At 40.4% G+C, this 22,297-nt stretch overlaps 1 protein-coding gene across 2 annotated transcripts in view; it reads left to right on the top strand.

Moving 5' to 3' along the window:
• The window catches only part of BACH2 (BTB domain and CNC homolog 2), a 373,691-nt gene that overhangs the window by 83,872 nt on the left and 267,522 nt on the right, over positions 1-22,297 (top strand). For both annotated transcript variants that reach the window (XM_055258931.2, XM_055258932.2), the window contains exon 2: positions 6,003-6,115. The gene's annotated coding sequence lies outside the window, so the exon portion shown is untranslated. The remainder of the gene's footprint in view (positions 1-6,002; positions 6,116-22,297) is intronic.

Below are 22,297 nucleotides of genomic sequence, written 5' to 3'. Positions count from 1 at the left end.
AGAACATTCCTTTTCAAATTACCTAACCTATCCTTGGGGAGGAAGGCCGTTGATGATGCTTGATGGGAAGATGCTGTTGTCGTTCTGGATTAGAGTGTCTGTTTTCCGTGGTATGCTGTGAGGGCAGCGCACAGGGGAGCAAAGCAGAATGGCAAACGTCTGGTCTCTGGGGGCAGAACCATGTTATAGTGTGTTTGCTGCCTCCATGTGGGGGTGGCGAGGACACTGAAGTCATGGAGAACCACAGCCACACATCTGCTGTAACTTTGAGGATGGAGAGGGACCTGCAGGAATCTCCTTGGCAAGCTCCACTCTGTTCCTCTTGCCTCTTCTTTAGGAAGCAGGGAATGAGCCAGCCACTTGGAGAGAAGGTGTGTATGCATTGGGGGAAGAGGGCAGGAGTCTAGTTTCTTTGCCTTTGGATCCTTTAATCCCAGCACCATGCCACCTATTGTAGAAGGGAGGGATTAGCTTTTCTGTAATAAAATGGCCTTATATTTTTTTCAGTTTAAAGTCTCCAGTTGAAGATTGTCCAGACATAACTCCAAAGCCATGTGAATTACTCCACCCCTTAAAATAGAGTAGAGGAAATTTGGGATATTGCTCTCACCTGTCTATCTGATTTCCCAAGTTTCTAAGTCCTAGATGCAACAGCATTTTTTTCTAGACTTCAGAGCCTGTTCACCTTGTATTACTTCACTTACTCCTTCTCCAAAAGCTCTTGGGCCTGGCATAGGCCCTCATGCTCCAGCCCTCTGCCTAAGCTGCTGGCCGTGGTGGTGGGAAGGGTAGGAACAAGAGTCCATCCCACAGACTGGCCTCATGGCGTGTTATGTCTAAAAGCTAGTGAGACCTTTAACACTGCGAAGAGTGACCTGCTTGCTCTTTTTGGCCTATCTATCTCCCACAGGAGTGCCTGAGCTACCCAGCTTTGAGATATATTACCGAAGGCTTCTAGAATGGACATCGTAGAAGGGGGTGGGAGTTGGAGTGGGGAGAAAAGCCCAACTCACCATATTCCATTCAGTATTGGCAGTATTAGTTGCATTTTCAAGGGCCAGCAGAACATACACACTTGCACACACACACACACACACAGCCCTTGACACTTTTAAGCTTCTCTTTAAAGAGCATAGGATTAAAGGTGGCTTATGTTATTCTCAGCATACCTCTATACCATATTAACAGTGATCCAAGTAAAATAGGCTTCTCTCCATGGTAGATGGAGGTTGATGGTAAATAAATAGTGGTGTATCAGGTACACCTGGTGTTTTCTCCAACTCCCATTTGCTGACACCTGAGACATCAGAGTATAACCCTCAGAGAAGCCATAGGATGTGGAATTGTCACCAGGAGCCCGAATCTCTGGGTCCCTTCCATAGTGAGGACCTGGCTGGTGAGGGGCACTTGGCCACGTTACCAAACCTATCTCTGAGTGTCTTTGTTTGCCTACCGCCCTTTCTTTTTCTCCATTCTTTGTATCTTTCATCTTTTCTTGTCATTTCTCTCTTCTTCTTAGACTTTGTCTCCGCCTTTTTTTTTTTTGAGATGGAGTCTCACTCTGTTACCCAGGCTACAGTGCAATGGCACGATCTTGGCCCACTGCAGCCTCTGCCTCCTGGTTCAGGCTATTCTCCTGCCTCAGCCTCCCGAGTAGCTGGGATTACAGGCCTGCACCACCACGCCCAGCTAATTTTGTATTTTTAGTAGACACGAGGTTTTTCCATGTTGGCCAGGCTGGTACTCCTGACTTCAAGTGATCCACCCGTCTCAGCCTCCCAAAGTGCTGGGATTCTGTAATTCCGGCCCACCTTTCTTCTTACCCACACTTCTGTCCACCTGGAAAGACGGATTATGTTTTATTAACCTTTTAGAAGTCTAAGATTGACCATTGAACCAACTGTTAGGATCAGCTGAGTGGAAGTCACACGGGCTTATGGGATTAACTTTCTCAAGGCACCCTTTAAAGACATCTGTAGTTTCCTTTTGTTCAGTACTAGAGGAATCCAACTTCTTAAAACAATAAAAAGAAACATTGAATAATAAACCAAAAAAGAAAACATTCTTGATTCCACCATGGTAAGTCAGGTATCTTTTTTCCTAATACTTTATATTTAAGATGCAGTCTCCTTTTTTAAGCTGTAGGTTTCGCTAAGCTTCTTCATAAACTGAATTGGCTGCAAAACAACCAGGTTCCCTCGATTTCAAAGGAGATGGAAAGTACTTGATAGAACAAGGCCAGTCTTTTTGGTTGCTGTCCAGAACTGAACTGACCCAGTTTCTAAAATTGTCATCTGTTCTCTGAGGCGTTTTCTTTTAAATGGTGGTCTTGGTGTGTGTGTGCGTGTGTGTGTGTGTGTGTGTGTGTGTGTTGTTTTGGGGTGTGCATTCTTTTGGGGTGTGTGTTGTGTTTATTTTTTATTTGTGGTCTTTCACATGCTTTATTTCCGTAGTGTCTTGAAATGAAGTCACTTCTAGTCCAGAGTCTATTGCTTATTACAGCAAGAACCAGGAAAAGTTGTTTTACCTCTCTGTGTCTGGTTTCCAAATTAGGAAAACTACCACCCAGATTGGTATTAGTATTAAATGAGAGTATTAATATATAAAAGTGCATTGTACAGTTTGGGGTACTATACAGTTGTATGATATTCTTAATATTTTTTAAAAGATTTACAACCCTGGCCTTAAGAGGTTTTCCTTTTTAAAAGAACTCCAAAGGCAGCTGCAACAATTATTAACATTGTTTTCAAGACCCCACACTTGAGTCTATATCATCCTAGGCCCTGTGAGTGAGAGCAAAGAAAAAACTATTGTAATATTTATTTTAAAACGTTCTGTGTGTCTGATGTTTCCCTCAGAGGGTTTTTAGCCTGGTTCGGTTGTAAAACAACATACATGAAAATGACATAGGAACAGTTGGGGCAGGGACAGGAAGGGATCCGTAATCAGTTTAGTGCAAGCTATTTATCCAAGTTCTGAGAGTACGGGGATTGTGGCATGATTGGAGCTGGGTGGGGTTCCTCAGGGAAATGATGTTCAAGAATCCTTGTCTGTTTGTTATTATCTTCTTGTGCCCACATTTCCTGTGTTGATACCAATGTGTACATAGAAATTGAATTGTGACATGAGGCATCTCTGCTAGGCATTTGGGCAAGCTTTCCAGTTAAGTGCTAGGCTGTAGTTTTTACATGGATTGATACATACATTGAAAAGGAAACAGCATGTATAAAGTTCTACTTTAAAACTAAGAAATTTATTAGCACATGCTTCTAGAAATTGAAAGAGTAAAAGTTATATGCATTTTTTTTTCAGTCACTTTAAGATCAATTAGAATTAGATATTGAATTTTCTTGACTTTGAAGCTGTGATTACCCAGGCATCATGTACATGTGGAGATGTTTGGATGTATTCATACTACAAAGCTGGAATTCCAAGATCTCTCTATGTTGTACATATTGTTAAAATATGCTATTGCTATGACTGAATGTGGTATTTTCTTTTTTATTATACTTTAAGTTCTGGGATACATGTGCACAACATGCAGGTTTATTACATAGGTATACATGTGCCATGTTCGTGTGCTGCACCCATCAACTCATCATTTACATTAGGTATTTCTCCTAATGCTATCCCTCCCCCAGCCCCCCACCCCCTGACAGGCCCCGGTGTATGATGTTCCCCTCCCTGTGTCCATGTGTTCTCATTGTTCACCTCCCACTTATGAGTAAGAACGTGCGGTGTTTAGTTTTCCCTTCTTGTGTTACTTTGCTGAGAATGATGGTTTCCAGTTTCCTCCATGTCCCTGCAAAGGACATGAACTCATCCTTTTTTATGGCTGCATAGCATTCCATGGTGTATATGTGCCACATTTTCTTTATCCAGTCTATCACTGATGGGCATTTGGGTTGGTTCTAAGACTTTGCTATTGTGAACAGTGCTGCAGTAAACATATATCTGCATGTGTCTTTATAGTAGAATGATTTATAATCCTTTGGATATATACCCAGTAATGGGATTGCTGAGTCAAATGGTATTTCTAGTTCTAGATCCTTGAGGAATCGCCACACTGTCTTCCACAATGGTTGAACTAATTTACACTCCCACCAACAGTGTAAAAGTGTTCCTGTTTCTCCACATCCTCTCCAGCATCTGTTGTTTCCTGACTTTTTAATGATCGCCATTCTAACTGGTGTGTCATTGTGGTTTTGATTTGCATTTCTCTAATGACCAGTGATAATGAGCATTTTTTCATAAGTTTGTTGGCTGCATTAATGTCTTCTTTTGAGAAGTGTCTGTTTATATCCTTTGCCCACTTTTTGATGGGATTGTTTGTTTTTTTTCTTGTAAATTTGTTTAAGTTGTTTGTAGATTCTGGATATTAGCCTTTTGTCAGATGGGTAGATTGCAAAAACTTTCTCCCATTCTGTAAGCTGCCTGTTCACTCTGCTGATAGTTTCTTTTGCTGTGCAGAAGCTCTTTAGTTTAATTAGATCCCATTTGTCAATTTTGGCTTTTGTTGCCATTGCTTTTGGTGTTTTAGACATGAAGTCCTTGCCCATGCCTATGTCCTGAATGGTATTGCCTAGGTTTTCTTCTAGGGTTTTTATGGTTTTAGATCTTACATTTAAGTCTTTAATCCACATGTGGTATTTTCTTCGGAATCTGTATTTCAAGTAGCCAAGGAGTGATTTGCAATTTCCTCTCCCTATCATCTGATTTATAAAAGGAATGTAGTAATATTATGTTCGTAGAATAGTAATGTGCTTGGAGTAGGAGTTTATCTTTGAAAATGTAAATTGCAAAATCATTTTCTTAGCAGTGAAAGATGTTAATATGGGGACTACAGCTTTGGAATTCTCCATGTCCTGTACTTAGTTAGCAGACATGTCATTCTCCAGTGTAGACAAAGGCTGATTACTAAGAACTAAAGATGGTTATGGTGGGCTTGTGGGGTTATAAGTACCTTTTTCTTTTCCTGTTGAACATTTTCTATATTCTTAATATATTATAATTTAAAATAGTGTATTTTTCATTTTTAAAAGCACTGCAGTTCCAGTTAAACCTCCGATTCCATGTATTATGGGAAGGTGCAGATATATAAATCCTTCATAGATGCAACTTTAAAAAATAACACACAAATTGAGTATCAGGAACCTTACAATGTTTTGCTCTCCTCTCAGTTCCACCTGTAAACACCTTTCAGAGGAAAAGGCTGCAAATCCATTTAAGTAACTGAAGTCATTTTTTAAATATTTTCCCATAATATTTGACAAATTAACCTTGAAACTGACCAGGTATGGTGGCTCACACCTGTAATCCCAGCACTTTGGAAGGCTAAGGCAGGAGGATCACTTGAGCTTAGGAGTTTGAGACCAGCTTGGGCAACATGGCAAAACCCTATCTCTACAAAAAATACAAAAATTAGCTGGATGTAGTGGTGCACACCTGCAGCCCCAGCTGCTTGGGAGGCTGAGGTGGGAGGATCACTGTAGCCCAGAAGGTTGAGGCTGCAGTGAGCTGTGGTCATGCCACTGAACTCAAACCTGGGCAACAGAATGAGACTTTATGCCAAAAAAAAAAAAAAAAGACAAAGAAGAACCCTGAAACTGTACAATGACCCTTTTACTCTAAAATGTAATTCATATGAATCAAAAGCTTCATGTAAAGAATAAATAGCATGAATAAAAACATGGTGGACTCTTTTTTCTATTTGGGGGGAATTGGACTGTTTAGTTCATTTGGCCCATGGAAAACTGACCACCTGAATTCCCTTATGGTACACTGCCTTTCTAGGAAATCTGTGGAAGTTCTAGCTGTTGAGTCCGTTTGCACTAGCTGCTTTTCAAGTGCTCAATAATAGCCACATCTGGCTAGTGGCTACCATGTTGGACAGTGCAGACTTGGATCATTGCCATCATGACAGCAAGTGCCACTGCACACAGCAGTGCTCTATGCCTTCCTGGGCACCAGCTGATGGATTTCTTCTTTGTTTATATTCACAGTGCAGCTGTCTGCTTCAGAAAGTGAGGGCTCCAGGAATGAGGAGAATCTTCAAGAGCTGCCTCGCATTGTGACATGTCTGATCCCTTGCTCCCATCCCTGCAGCATGAACAAGGTAAGAGGTACTTTGAGGAATCAGCACTTGTATTTCCTTTATGGTACCATGATTTTCTGAAATACATATGTCTTTCCATGATGTGAAGAGGTTGCTTCTCCTGCCAGAAGCATTTCAGAGTTGGAGAGTCGTGTGATCCCCCACAAGCAGGGTCACAGGTGCTGGTGGCTACTCTGGCTGCGTAGTCCTCTGGAGGTGTCATTTATACTTGCCAGGGGCCTCTGAGTGGCTGAAATACTGGGTTTTAGTATAACTGCCTTGGCATGAATATTGGAATATTGAGACTCTGGGGCTAGATTTCTTGGGACTAAATATCACTTTTTCCGGATGCTAGTGTCAGTGACCCTAGGCAAGTGGCCTGACTTCTTGGTTCCCCAATTTCCCCATCTGTAAAATGCTGATAATAATGATACCTACCTGATAGGATTATTGTAAGGATGAAATGAGTTGCTGCGTGTACCAGGGCTTAATATGGTACCTGTCCACATTACAAGCACTTGATACATATTTACTGCTGTTGTTTTTAATGTTGGGGACACTGTTATCCCTTAGACATAGTTGCAAGAGAGTGTAAGGTGCATCTTTTCCATTTTGATTTATTCCCTGATTAAATTGGTGAGTGGTGATTTATTACCAGATGGGCACTACGGGAATAAACAAAGAATACAACTTGAGATGCCTTCAGCATGTGCAGACTGTCTTGGGTCAACATAGTGAGTGTGTTCTAGCAAGGTGTGTACCAGAAGCTCTGGAGGCACAGAAAAAGGAACATCCAACTCTGGGGAATCTGGGAAGGACAATGTAGAGGAGGTGACATTTGAGTAGGATCCTAGATGGGAAATGGTAATTTCCTGGACAGGGAAGGTGGGGCAAGGCATTCCAGGTAAAGGAATGTGTTTAGGCACAAAAGCATATGAGAAAGCCTGGTGTGCTCAGAGAACAGCAAAGAGTTTGGTATGGCTGGAGCAGGGTTTCTCAGCCTTGACACTTGGTATTTGGACCAGGTAATTCTTTGCAGTGAGAGACTCTTTTCTGAATTTTAGGATTTTTTGTAGCATCCCCTTCCCTTCACTCTAATTGTGACAACCAAAAATGTTCCCAGATTATTGCCCAGTGTCCCGTACGGGGACAGAATTACCCCTTGGTTGAAAACTACTGCGCTAGTGGAAGGTGGTCAGATATAAGCCCAGAGAAGGAGGCAAAGGCCAGATCCTATGAGCCACTGAAGGATTTAAAACAGGGGAGAGATGTTTCCGGAGGCCTACAAAAACAGGTGTGTTATTGCAGGCCTGTTATATGGATTGTGGTAGAGTTGGACAGCCCTGTTCAATGGTTTGGTTGTGAAAAGAGCATGTGGAATCTCTAGACTTTAGAAAGCCCATTTCCCTGTTGAAATTCTTCTACTAAGGTACCCTCTTCCAGTGGTGACTTTTCTCATGGTCATTTACTCAGCCTTCTCATGGGCAGGAAGGGCCCTGGGCAGCTTCAGGGGTTGGAGAAAGCTGGAAAAGCCCTCTGTGCACTTACACTCTTTCCCTAGATGCAAGTTTTATGGGAGACTCTGGCCGCTTTATCCTATCTGAAGAGACCAGCAAAAAAACAAGCAATTGCTTTTTTTGAGGAGTTTTCGTTTGGCTGAGCTGAGCCAAAGAGAAAGAAACCAGTGCTGAGTTTTCCCGCTTCAACCCCACCCCAGCTTAAACACTTGGCGTTAAGCCTCCTTTGAGAAGTGAGCTGTTGGAATACTGGAAAGTAGGCAGGTATTCTGCCCCAGGGTCATGACTGGAGGTGGGGAGGAGGGGAGATCCATGGCTGCAAACCTTTTTTGGCTCCTAGTATTTGGAGTTTGGTGTATTGAAAAGCTAAGGCAACTGGGGAAATCTGTTATCAGCAAATGCAGTTTGCTGTGACAGCTCCGCCCTAAGTTTCTCCAGGGCAACCCAACATCTAACGTCATGGATTCACTCTCCACACACAGCTGGGAACCAGACTCCTCAGAAATGTCAAGTCTCAGTAGGTGTGTCTGTTGCTTGGGATATTATGTTCTGCCTGAGTGGCTCAGTACGCGCTTTATTTTATATTGTTTTAATTGAAAGTAGTGATTAAGCATGATGTGTCACCTTCATAGGTCAGCATTTTTCTTATGGCTTTCTTGGCATAAGACAAAGAATAGGTCACTCTCTGGGGAGGAAACAGCTCTTCTCAGCATAAATAAAACCAGAGAATCTCCTTCTCAATTATGGTGTTAGTTGGAGTGCTAGAAATATTGTTGTGGGTGTGACTGACGTTCTAAGTGGATTTGTTCCTAGAAAGTTGGAGACATTCGAATTGTGCACGCTCCTCTTCCTCAGACACACACTGTAATGCTCTCCTTTCTTCCTAAACCCCAGCTCACTGATAGGGCACTTCAGTTAGGGAGGTGTCCGGATGGAGGGTGGCCCTGGCGTTCTAGGGTCCTTGTTATTCCTATGAAGTGCCAGGGTGATGCTGATTGCAGTTAGACATTGACAGCTCTCTTTTGAATCCATCAGAGACCGTGCCTCTAGAAAACACAGAATCCCCCAAATCCCATGGTACAAAAGGATTAGCAGTTGGCCGCACTAATTTAACAGGACTACCCTGATACCTCATGAGTTGCTGTCCACCAGGTAGGGCCTTCATTCCTCACATTCTTGAACTCCTGTCTGTGCCAGGGTCTGAGGAAACACCAGAAAGGGGTGTACTTTGGGCCTTCGGATAGCTAGCGTGTTGGTGTATCAGTGCTGGCTAAAAAGTGAAGCAGAGGGCATTCCTGCACATAAGGCCCATCATGAATCTGCTGTCATCCCTGAGGCCAGTCTACAGGGAATATGTCAGTGTACATGGAATATGATAACAGACTCATGGGTTTACACAGAGTAGACAGCCTCATATTTATTTATTCACCTTTTAAATATTGTAAACAGGCATTAATGGTTGTAAATTCTGAGTCTTACATATTAAAGAAATTGTGGAGCACATATTTTCCCAGGGTATGCATTCTCCCAAACCCTCACGCAGACTTGACCATCTTTCCAGTGTTCATACATTCTTTGCAGCTTTTTGCAAGAGCTGACTTTCCAATCTTTATGTTGATCAAAAATTTCATAATTAGAATGTAATTTTTTTTTTTTTTTTTTTTTTTTGGAGAGAGAGAGAGAGAGGGTCTTGCTCTGTCACCCAGGCTGGAGTGCTCAACCTCCCAGACTCAAGCAATCCTCCCACCTCAGCCTCCTGAGTAGCTGGGACTACAGGTGTGTGCCACCATACCTGGCTAATTTTTGTATTTTTTGTAGAGATGGGGTTTCGCCATGTTACCCAGGCTGGTCTGGAACCCCAGGACTCAAGCAATCCTCCCATCTCAACCTCCCAAAATGCTGGGATTACAGGTGTGAAGCACCACACCTGGCCAAAATTTAACTTTTAAATTCTGTCAAAAGTATTTCTACTACTTTCTTGGTTATTTTCTTGCTAATATATATAAATGTATATTACATATAGTATATTTGCCAGTAAAAAAAAACCAACGTTTCTGGTTTATCTGTGTTACTGCTGCGTTATCATGCTATAGAGAAAGGATTTCAGTGTGTCACTTAAAAGCCATAGCCAAATGGAAAGCCAATTGAACAGGATTCTGTAGAGGCAAATTATGCAGGATGATGTACATTCAGTGCATACTGACCACTGTGTACATTCACAGAAAACACACTAGCAAGAAAAGTGTTGTTCTCCTCTTGAAAGATCTTTCCTTTTTTTTTTTTTTTGAGACGGAGTCTCGCTCTGTCGCCCAGGCTGGAGTGCAGTGGCGCAGTCTCGGCTCACTGCAAGCTCCGCCTCCCGGGTTCACGCCATTCTCCTGCCTCAGCCTCCGAGTAGCTGGGACTACAGGCGCCCGCCACCACGCCCGGCTAATTTTTTGTATTTTTAGTAGAGACGGGGTTTCACCGTGGTCTCGATCTCCTGACCTCGTGATCCGCCCGCCGCGGCCTCCCAAAGTGCTGGGATTACAAGCGTGAGCCACCGCGCCCGGCCTGGATCTTTCCTTCTTAGTAGCAACCTTGGGATTATGATCCTTTACTCTTCTCCCTCGTGGTCATTGTTTTTATGAAGGCATGTCACATGCTGTTCTGAGCTTTAAATTTATGAGGACACTCCGTCTGATTGAAAAATAATTGATTTTTCCATTATTATACAAAATGACCCTCTCTCTTCCCCCATCGTGAAAAAAAGATCTTCTTGAGAACTGTTTCTTCCTTGTTATGTTCAGATCAAGCCGGATCTGATTTTTATTGCTTTGGACAAATGCCAAAGCATCCAGATGAAGTAGAGTAGTGCCCCTTGTCTCTTTTAGTGGGTGGATGCCACTGTTTTGCTTAATGATCTGCCCAGCAGAATTTTTTTCCTCTGAATATTTTCCAGTATTCAGCACCACATCCTACTGTCCCAGGTCTGAGGCAGTTTCATGTTTACACGCAGATCAATATCTCTACAGTCAACTAAAAAGTAAAACTGAAATGTAGTTTCTACCTTCATTTGGAGTTTTTCTTTCATTGCACCACCTTCATATGAAGCTGTGACGTCCAGACTTTATTATCCCTGACTCTCTCACCCCAAACCTGGCATATACAGAGCTCTCGTTGGTAAAACATCAGCTCCAACACACATTTGTCAAGTGCATACTATGTGCCATGCACTGTGCTTGCAAGAAGTACATTATGAACGTAACAAAGGTATTTCCTGTCTAAGACAGCTGCTTTTCTGGCAAAGGTAAGAAGAGTCATCACACCTCACTGGTTTAATATTTTAACATAAACCTAATGTGAACACTTTTTTCATTTTAAACGTCTTAAAGAGTGAGTTAACAGAGCTACTGGAGGTAGTGTAAGGAATTGGTGAATAATAAACATAAAAGATGTCTCTCCTTTCCAGGACACCCTCAGTGGTTTGTTTCACCAAATGTCTAATCTATATTTAATAAGCCTCAACAGTCATTTTCTGAAGGCATTGGCCAGGTCCTCCTTGTGGCAGACTTTGAAGAGCTATTGCAACGTTTAAACTAGTGACATGGAAGAAAATACAACTAAAAATTAAATGATCTTAGAATAAAGAAGGCCTTATTAATTTCTAGTGTCAGAAATTATCAAGGAAGAGAATGTGCTTAGCTATGTAACACCTCAGAACTTCTTTCAATCGAAAAACATTCTGAACTATTCTGAAAGATAAAAGACAAGCTGGGGCAGTATTTAGCCATGTATGAGAAAGAGTTATTAAGAGTTCTTACAAATTAATACAGATTTATAACATAAAGATAATTACACTAATAGAAAATTGGCAAAGAACAGAAAGGTAAGACTAACAAAGAAAGAAATATGATCAACAAAATAGAAGAAAAATGTTCAACCTCAACAGTAATCAAAGAAATGCAAATTAAAATGATGAGAGAGTATTTTTCACCTATACAATTGATGAAGATTTGTAACATTTACCCAGTGAAGTTGGGAGTAGGGAACAACAGGCTCTCTCATACACAGTTAGTGAAAGAACACCTTTCTTAAGGGGACTTAAACAAGGTGTATCAACGCCTAACAAATTGACACACCTTTTGTCCCAGAATTTCCATTTCTAGAACATTAACTCAAAGAGAACCGCCATGGATGTGTTCAAAATTTAGCTAAGATGTTCATCACAATATTCTTAAAATAGTAATTTTTCAAGGTAATAACCATGGTACAGCCATATAATAAAAATGCCAAGGAGGGATTGAGGAATACTGAGTGACATAAAAAGATGTTCTAAATAAATTGCGAAGAAGACAAGTTATATAACAGCATGTGCAGTCTAATCATTATTTCATTTTTTTAAAAAAGGTACAGTATGCACACAGAATAAAGATTGCTTATACACATCAACATAGTATGAGCATTATCTTTATTTTGCTTGTATGTTCTAGATTTTCTTAAGCAATGTGCATTTCTTTCATACCAAAAATATTTTTAAATAAAATATACTAATTATCTTTAAAATATGAACTTCACTGCATTTTTAAAATATGCATGATAAAAAGACCAGAAGGCTATTGCCCAGAATGTTGACCATGGCTTTCCCAGAGGGTGGAAACATAGGACACATTTCTTTCTTTTTTAAAAAATACTTTTTGGCATTTTCAGCTTTTCTGCAATATTTGTGTATTTCATTAACAACCAGATTAGAAACCAAACATTTAAAAAATAAGTACTATTTTAGCTGTTTTGCATTTGAGCTGCAAATGGATGAAGATATTTAGTGAGCAGATAGAAAACAGAGAGTGGTCAAAACAGAGATTTGGACCTAGGGTCATTCTGCTTGGCATATTACCAGGAAGGATCATTTTAATATACTAATGGTTTGGGGGCAGTAGTGAGTAGAGAAATGCTCTAGAAAAAGATGCCATCGTTTGATTCAGTGGCTCAATTTTTAAAAATGAACAATACATCCTCTTACTCGGTACTGTGCCATTTCTTCATTTACATGTTCAAAGACACTGCCAATGTGTACAAATTTGAACTAGACCAGTGGTTCCCAAACTATGGTTTGGGGACCCTTGGGAGGGGCACCCTTAGACCCTTTCAGGCTATCTGCCTGCAAGATAAAAGCCATTTTTATAGTAATACTAAGATATGATTTACCTTTTTCACCCTTTCTCTCTCGACTATACACAACGGTGTTTCAAGAGACTGTGACATGCAATGACATCACTTCTGGGATGTGTACCTGTGTCTTCATATTCGAAGATTTTCTTGGGTTTAACCTCTAGTATGGTAAACACTGATAGAAACAACTCACATAAACAAAAGCTCTTTAGGGTCTGGGATCATTTGTGAGCCTGTAAAAGGGCCGTGAGATGAGTTTGAGAACCACTGAGTTAGACTGTGCCTATGTCTTATATGTGGCAGGCTTTCCTCTTACAAGAATCTGGACCCTCAGTCCTGGTCAGTGAGTGCCCTTGGACATTGTAGCACTTCTATTCTCACTTTCTACATTTTTAAGGAATAATTTCCCTTAGCTCTTCAAAAAAACTTCATTTTTATAGAGTTTGTGAAGCAAAAAAGAAACATTGCTGGCACCAGGCCGCTGTAGCCCCTCTGTTACGTGTACATTGAGTCCTGTCGAATGTGAGGTGCATGGAAATGTTAAAGGCCAAGTTAGACCTCCAGACTCTGTCTCCACCTGCCGTGTACTGGGAAATTCAGTGAAGTTTCAGGAAGAAAATAACACTATAACTCCCTTCTGAGAGGTATGGAAGTGCAAATTTGAAATACAACTTACCATGTAATTGAGTAGAGGGTCGATTTGGCATGAAAGAGAGATAAGACAAATTTAAAAGAATTAACTGAATATGTTTACACTCATTTGTCTTTAAAATATGTGCATGCGTATAATGTGTGTGTGTGTGTGTAAATATGTATGAAACATATACATTCCAGAGGATTGCTTCCTAAGTTAGGTAGACTTCTCTTTGTACACAGTCATCTTGACTATGGAGCTATGGTAATGCTTCTGTATCAGTCCCATCTCTTCTCCTCCTTTCTGCCTAACCAGAAACACATTTCCGTTCTCTCTTTGTGTGCATGGCTCACCACCAAATCTCAGAGCAGTGTGTGGTGAAGCACTGGCTGGTGCCTGCTTCTCCGAGAAGCAGTCTGTATTAGCTTGTTCTCACACTGCTAATAAAGACATACCTGAGACTGGGTAATTTATAAAGAAAAAGAGGTTTAATGGACTCACAGTTACATGGCTGGGGAGGCCTCAACAATCATGGTGGAAGGTGAGGAGGAGTGAATTCGAAGTCACATCTTGCATGGCAGCAGGCAAGAGAGAGCCTGTGCAGGGGAACTCTCCTTTATAAAACCATCAGATCTCATGAGACTTATTCACTGTCACAAGAACAGCATGGGAAGGACCCACCCCCATGATTCAGTTACCAGTTACCTCCTACCAGGTCCCTCCTATGATATATGGGAATTATGGGAGCTACAGTTTGAAATTTGGGTCGGGACACAGCCAAACCATATCACAGTCTTCATTTTCCAGGGTTATGCTGAAAATCTGAACCTTATTGTACAGAGAGTTTGAGCATCAGATGAATGATTGTGTTGGAGCACCTCAAAGTGAGCTCTAGCCCTGAGACTCTGTGCACCCACTACCGTGTCATATGGATGTGGCAATGCCTTGTCTTGAGTGAAGGGATCATGTGGCCTGACTTAACATCTCCTGATAATGTCAGAAAAGATGAAGGAGAGTCTGAACAGGTAGGAGGTAAATTAAGTCTTCAGAATAGAAAAGCTGAACTTTGTGTTTGTGTTAAGACCCTATAGGCCCCAGAGAAGAAAGGATCTGTTTTGACATGACTGTAATATAATTTCAAGTCTGAGAGGCCTAACTGAATCATGATAACTTCTTTGAAATATGGCTACAGCTACTGACCATCTGTCAGGTTCTAACTGAGGTTGGAGGACAGTTGGTGGACGAGTGGCTGGCAGCTGAAAGACCAGTCAAGGAATCGTGGGGCATTTCAACATGGCTTTATTCTCTGGGCACAAGGGAGCTGTGGGTGCAAGCAAGCCATGGGCACAAGCAAGCCATGGGTGCAAGCCTGGGGATGAGCCATGGGTGCAAGCCATTATGTACAGTGTTAGCAGGGTAATTATACCTTTTACAAACAATAGTGGCTCCGAGTCAAGCATGAGCGCACATGAGTGGTTACTTAATGCACCTCACATGGCATGGTTACATGACAGGCGGAGCTGTGTGCCTGCACTGCAAACTTGCTGAGTCATGCTGGTCTAGATGTCTGCCTTGGCCTGTTCTTGACCACAGCACATCCATTTTCCTTACACCATCAAACAGGTTTCATTTGTAGGAAAGCACATATTCAGTCCCACTTCATTCTTGTTGCTGGTACTTTCACACATATTGTGATTGTTGGTTTTGGAATCTTGTTCATCCTCATTTTTTGAGGATTTATCTAGGAGTGCCTAGTATTTTCTTAATTAAAACAGGCTTTGCTTCTCTGCGCCCCCTGCCCCAAACCAATGGACTGCCCTGGGCCATCCTTCATTGGGAGTTTTAATTGCATGTTGACTGAACTGGTGGGTTCTTGTCCTACATCATTATGTTGGACTAAGCCCACAACAGCCATGCAGCCTCAGTAAAGAGGCCCTTTGGATACTCAAAGTGTGCTGCTGCCTTTTTCTTTGTGACTGGTGATGGCTGGGTTCCTACAAAAACGGCCAGGGGATTCTGACCTTTATGAATCAGGCAGATGAATGCTTCTGTCTTCTTTCTCCAAGTCCTCAACTCTGCCCTTTTTCTCTCAATTAGTAGGCCTTAATTAATACAATTAAGAGAATTCTACTTAGTTAATTGGTAATTGGAAACATGATTATTCAGGTACTTAATCGGTGGTTTGTCCATCTTTAGAATATTAACAATTGATTTTTCCCTGATTTTACAAGGTTATCATCTCAGTGGGATTGCTATGTATGAAAGGAAATTTATAATGGAAAGATTGCTCCCAATCCAGCTTATTAATTTAAGTACCTAATACTTTAGATTGGCTTTATTTCCCCTTCATTTTTGTGATACAGAGGCCTTATAACGTATAGCTGTTTGCTGGTATTCTTCCCAGCTTCCTATTGTCCTTTGTCTTCGTAAAATAAGCCTAGCAGTATTTTCTGTATTTTCAGAGAATCTTGTGCTTTTGAATACATGTACATCATTGGCTTTGTTTTTAAAAAACTTCATACTGTGTGATAAAATTAATGTAATAGAAAAAAAGATAGAGATGCCTATCTAAAATAAATGCATAATTTGCAGAAACTCCTCAGTTACTGTTCAGAAGACACATATTTCTAGTCCAGTAGACATCTAGTAAATGATGTTTACTTTTAAATGCAAATATTTGATTTGACTAATCATAGTTTATATGTTCTTCTGGTTTATTTGGTTTTCTTTTCTATTTTTTTTTAATGGAATAGTTTTGTAATTTCTTACCACTCTCAAACTTTAATAAAGTGGCATTATCTTGAGGCTAGTTTCAGTTAAATATAAATATAAGCAATTAATTAAGATAACCAACCCTAATCAGAGAGATAAAGTATCATCACATGTCATAGTGATCAAGGAGCACCTGTTAATTACAACTGTAGGAAGACTGCAACCAATCATGAAAAAAAAAGTGTTGGGTGAAATTAACAGTGTCTACGTTTCTTGTTATTTCTTAAATCCAACCCATAAACAATTTGCTGTGACAGCTCTAGGCTGGGATTATGGCATTTGGGATGAGGTCTGATTATAGCTAAAAATAGACACGTGTATTGAAGATAAGAAAAGGAATATTAAACAATTGAAATTTTGTGAAAGACTGATGCTGTTTCATTGTAATAATTTCCCCAAAGGCACATTAGTAATGCTGCTAAATACAGACTTTAATAGACTTTAATAATGTGTACTTTAGAGGCCTGATACACAAAGGAATAATGTATAAAACATTCATTATGAAAAATTGCTACCTTTTTTATTTAATAAGAAATCTGTTGAAAAAACCTATGGCATTGTGTTCTTGGCTATTAGCAGGCTGAAGAATAATTGCTACCCTCTTTTACATTTTTTCACCTATTCTAATCAAGTTGCAATCATATTTTTTTTTATTTATTTATTTTTATTTTTATTTTTTTTTATACTTTAGGGTTTTAGGGTACATGTGCACAATGTGCAGGTTTGTTACATATGTATCCATGTGCCATGTTGATTTCCTGCACCCATTAACTCGTCATTTAGCATTAGGTGTATCTCCTAATGCTGTCCCTCCCCCCTCCCCCCACCCCACAACAGTCCCCGGAGTGTGATGTTCCCCTTCCTGTGTCCATGAGTTCTCATTGTTCAATTCCCACCTATGAGTGAGAACATGCGGTGTTTGGTTTTTTGTCCTTGCGATAGTTTACTGAGAATGATGTTTTCCAGTTTCATCCATGTCCCTACAAAGGACACGAACTCATCATTTTTTATGGCTGCATAGTATTCCATGGTGTATATGTGCCACATTTTCTTAATCCAGTCTATCGTTGTTGGACATTTGGGTTGGTTCCAACTCTTTGCTATTGTGAATAGTGCCGCAATAAACATAGGTGTGCATGTGTCTTTATAGCAGCATGATTTATAGTCCTTTGGGTATATACCCAGTAATGGGATGGCTGGGTCAAGTGGTATTTCTAGTTCTAGATCCCTGAGGAATCGCCACACTGACTTCCACAATGGTTGAACTAGTTTACAGTCCCACCAACAGTGTAAAAGTGTTCCTATTTCTCCACATCCTCTCCAGCACCTGTTGTTTCCTGATTTTTTAATGATGGCCATTCTAACTGGTGTGAGATGGTATCTCACTGTGGTTTTGATTTGCATTTCTCTGATGGCCAGTGATGATGAGCATTTCTTCATGTGTTTTTTTGCTGCATAAATGTCTTCTTTTGAGAAGTGTCTGTTCATGTCCTCTGCCCACTTTTTGATGGGGTTGTTTGTTTTTTTCTTGTAAATTTGTTTGAGTTCATTGTAGATTCTGGATATTAGCCCTTTGTCAGATGAGTAGGTTGCAAAAATTTTCTCCCATTTTGTAGGTTGCCTGTTCACTCTGATGATAGTTTCTTTTGCTGTGCAGAAGCTCTTTAGTTTAATGAGATCCCATTTGTCGATTTTGGCTTTTGTTGCCATTGCTTTTGGTGTTTAGACATGAAGTCCTTGCCCACGCCTATGTCCTGAATGGTATTGCCTAGGTTTTCTTGTAGGATTTTAATGGTTTTAGGTCTAACATATAAGTCTTTAATCCATCTTGAATTAATTTTTGTATAAGGTGTAAGGAAGGGATCCAGTTGCAGCTTTCTACATACAGCTAGCCAGTTTTCCCAGCACCATTTATTAAATAGGGAATCCTTTCCCCATTTCTTGTTTTTGTCAGGTTTGTCAAAGATCAGATAGTTGTAGCTATGCGGCATCATTTCTGAGGGCTCTGTTCTGTTCCATTGATCTATGTCTCTGTTGTGGTACCAGTACCATGCTGTTTTGGTTACTGTAGCCTTGTAGTATAGTTTAAAGTCAGGTAGCATGATGCCTCCAGCTTTGTTCTTTTGGCTTAGGATTGACTTGGCGATGCGGGCTCTTTTTTGGTTCCATATGAACTTTAAAGTAGTTTTTTCCAATTCTGTGAAGAAAGTCATTGGTAGCTTGATGGGGATGGCATTGAATCTATAAATTACCTTGGGCAGTATGGCCATTTTCACGATATTGATTCTTCCAACCCATGAGCATGGAATGTTCTTCCATTTGTTTGTATCCTCTTTTATTTCATTGAGCAGTGGTTTGTAGTTCTCCTTGAAGAGGTCCTTCACATCCCTTGTAAGTTGGATTCCTAGGTATTTTATTCTCTTTGAAGCAATTGTGAATGGGAGTTCACTCATGATTTGGCTCTCTGTTTGTCTGTTATTGGTGTACAAGAATGCTTGTGATTTTTGTACATTAATTTTGTATCCTGAGACTTTGCTGAAGTTGCTAATCAGCTTAAGGAGATTTTGGGCTGAGACAATGGGGTTTTCTAGATATACAATCATGTCATCTGCAAACAGGGACAATTTGACTTCCTCTTTTCCTAATTGAATACCCTTTATTTCCTTCTCCTGCCTGATTGCTCTGGCCAGAACTTCCAGCACTATGTTGAATAGGAGCGGTGAGAGAGGGCATCCCTGTCTTGTGCCAGTTTTCAGAGGGAATGCTTCCAGTTTTTGCCCATTCAGTATGATATTGGCTGTGGGTTTGTCGTAGATAGCTCTTATTATTTTGAGATACGTCCCATCAATACCTAATTTATTGAGAGTTTTTAGCATGAAGGGTTGTTGAATTTTGTCAAAGGCCTTTTCTGCATCTATTGAGATAATCATGTGGTTTTTGTCTTTGGTTCTGTTTATATGCTGGATTACATTTATTGATTTGCGTATGTTGAACCAGCCTTGCATCCCAGGGATGAAGCCCACTTGATCATGATGGATAAGCTTTTTGATGTGCTGCTGGATTCGGTTTGCCAGTATTTTATTGAGGATTTTTGCATCAATGTTCATCAAGGATATTGGTCTGAAATTCTCTTTTTTGGTTATGTCTCTGCCAGGTTTTGGTATCAGGACGATGCTGGCTTCGTAAAATGTGTTAGGGAGGATTCCCTCTTTTTCTATCGATTGGAATAGTTTCAGAAGGAATGGTACCAGTTCCTCCTTGTACCTCTGGTAGAATTCGGCTGTGAATCCATCAGGTCCTGGACTCTTTTTGGTTGGTAAGCTATTGATTATTGCCACAATTTCAGAACCTGTTATTGGTCTATTCAGAGATTCAACTTCTTCCTGGTTTAGTCTTGGGAGGGTGTATTTGTCGAGGAATTTATCCATTTCTTCTAGATTTTCTAGTTTATTTGCATAGAGGTGTTTGTAGTATTCTCTGATGGTAGATTGTATTTCTGTGGGATCGGTGGTGATATCCCCTTTTTCGTTTTTATTGCATCTATTTGATTCTTCTCTCTTTTCTTCTTTATTAGTCTTGCTAGCGGTCCATCAATTTTGTTGATCTTTTCAAAAAACCAGCTCCTGGATTCATTAATTTTTTGAAGGGTTTTTTGTGTCTCTATTTCCTTCAGTTCTGCTCTGATTTTAGTTATTTCTAGCCTTCTGCTAGCTTTTGAATGTGTTTGCTCTTGCTTTTCTAGTTCTTTTAATTGTGATGTTAGGGTGTCAATTTTGGATCTTTCCTGCTTTCTCTTGTGGGCATTTAGTGCTATAAATTTCCCTCTACACACTGCTTTGAATGTGTCCCATAGATTCTGGTATGTTGTGTCTTTGTTCTCGTTGGTTTCAAAGAACATCTTTATTTCTGCCTTCATTTCATTATGTACCCAATAGTCATTCAGGAGCAGGTTGTTCAGTTTCCATGCAGTTGAGCAGTTTTGAGTGAGTTTCTTAATCCTGAGGTCTAGTTTGATAAGTTGCAATCATATTTTCTTATTTGTTCCATGAATGAAATGGAGATTAAAAAAAAAAAGTACTTGCATTGAATGGACCCTTGTTCAAATTGTGGCTCATTCTCTCGCTACCTTCATGATCCTGGGCAAGTTGCGTAACGTCAAACTCCATTTCTTTATTTGCAGACTGAGGATTGTTCTACCTATCTAACAAGGTAGGAATAAGTTAAATGTTGACACAGTGGAGTCCCTATGTAACAGACACTCAGCAAATGCTTTCTATCATGATTACTTTCTACATCTTTCTCTTTATATTGCTTGTTTCTTTGAAGGACTGTAGTGGAGGAGCTGGAAGGGGGTTGAGAGTAGGAAAAAGCAATTAAAAAGATACCTTAAGCTACTCTGTAGCCAAGCCTTGCATTGGATTTCAATTTGATTTTAATGTGCTGCTTCTGAGAGCCATGCTGTTGAAAAAGAAGAGTAAGAAGCAGATGCTCTTAGAAGAACAGTGGGGCATTTATCTCTTTTAATGAGATAACATCATTAGAGTGACAAAGTGCAGCGAATCAATACTCAAAATGGACTGGCGCTATCTTCCCAAAGTGCGCTGATTGTTACACTTCACAGCCTTAGAATCCGCTGAATCATGAATTCTGTCTTATCTGTTATTAGAGCTGCTGGCTTTGATCTCACAGAATAGATCCACACCTTAGGGATCTCCAGAGGAACAGGAAAACAGATTAATAGGATAAACGAGAAAAATCCAAGGTGATTTATAAACTGCCCTGTAATCAAGGAACCTCAGAGAAAGGAGGTTGGGCTTGTTTTTTCCTTGGACTTCTTTAAATGGCTACTCATAACTGCTTTCCCCTCCACCCACTCTCCTTGCTCTCTGTCTGCTTCTTGGTGTAATGTCAGAAACGCTAATCATGTCAGACTGTGACACTGACAGCCCTGACATTCACAACAAAGAGACAAGAAGGAGAGAGAGGAAAAGAGATGGGGGAGGGGGGAGGTGAGGAAAAGCAGCAGGAGAAGCATTTTTTTATTGCACATAAAATCCATAGCTGCAGAATCACCCACATCTGGACATATCATATCCAAGGAAAATCAAGGAAGGCACAAGGTGAATTCCGATAGAGATTGAAACTGAGCTGAGGATTTTCCCCTCTTTTAGATTTCATTGTGTAGTTTATATTAGAATTACTGTGGCTATGATTTCTTCTCATCAAGAAAAGGGGCATTTACATTTATTTTTCCTTTTTCTTTACTACAGTTTTCTCTTCGAAACAAAGCAAAGTTAAACACAGATCTTAGCAGAAAGTGTGTGCTGTCAGAGGTTTTCCAATTTATTACCAGATTCCCATAGTTTAATCTGAACAATAGCCAGTTCAGGAAAGAAGTCATGGGTGAGGGGATGTTTTCTGGCCATGGCAAGGCTGCATGTCCTGACAAAGCTGTTCAGTGTCATCCTTAGGCCGCCTTATCCTTGGCTTCTGCGGCACCTGCTTAAAAGCTGCTGGATGCAGAAAATGCTGTTGTTACCTGTTCCCTACCAGTTCAGAGTGGGCTTCCAAATACCTTTGAGACTTCTGTTTCTCTCAGGCACTTTCTCCGTTTGGAATAATGCTGGTGAGTGGTCTGCAATCTCTGTCTTGGATCAGTCATGACCTGAAAATCGGCTGCCACATCTCACATGTGTTTTGAATCCAGATGCTGTGATCTAAATTGAGCTGTGAGCTAAGGCTGAATCATCCTAGCTTTTCTATAAACATGAGAAGCCAGCTGTCAGCTTGGCTTTTGAGGTATTTTGAACTATAACTCTAAGTCTTACCGAAGATAGTTATCATTTCATTTTTTCTTCATGTCAGAAAAAAAAAAAATCAAAAATGGAAACTGGTATCCAGTATTTATTCCGTATTAGTTAACCTGTCATAAAAGAGGGTACATTTTTTGTCCATATGCGAACAGAAGGTATTCTGTACCTAGTGACTTCTTTTCAGATTGATTATAAAAATATTGAGAACTCTGGAAAAGGCTGAGAACTCATTTTACAGTGTTCTCATCTTTAGTACCCAAGTAAAATTTTACATACTTGGGCTACTTGATAGAAATGCTCCACTTAATTTCAAAAA

The sequence above is a fragment of the Symphalangus syndactylus genome, chromosome 2 (assembly GCF_028878055.3).
Source record: "Symphalangus syndactylus isolate Jambi chromosome 2, NHGRI_mSymSyn1-v2.1_pri, whole genome shotgun sequence".
NCBI lineage: Eukaryota > Metazoa > Chordata > Mammalia > Primates > Hylobatidae > Symphalangus > Symphalangus syndactylus.
The sequence above is the reverse complement of the archived record's forward strand: the minus strand, read 5'-3'. Positions and strand labels throughout refer to the sequence as shown.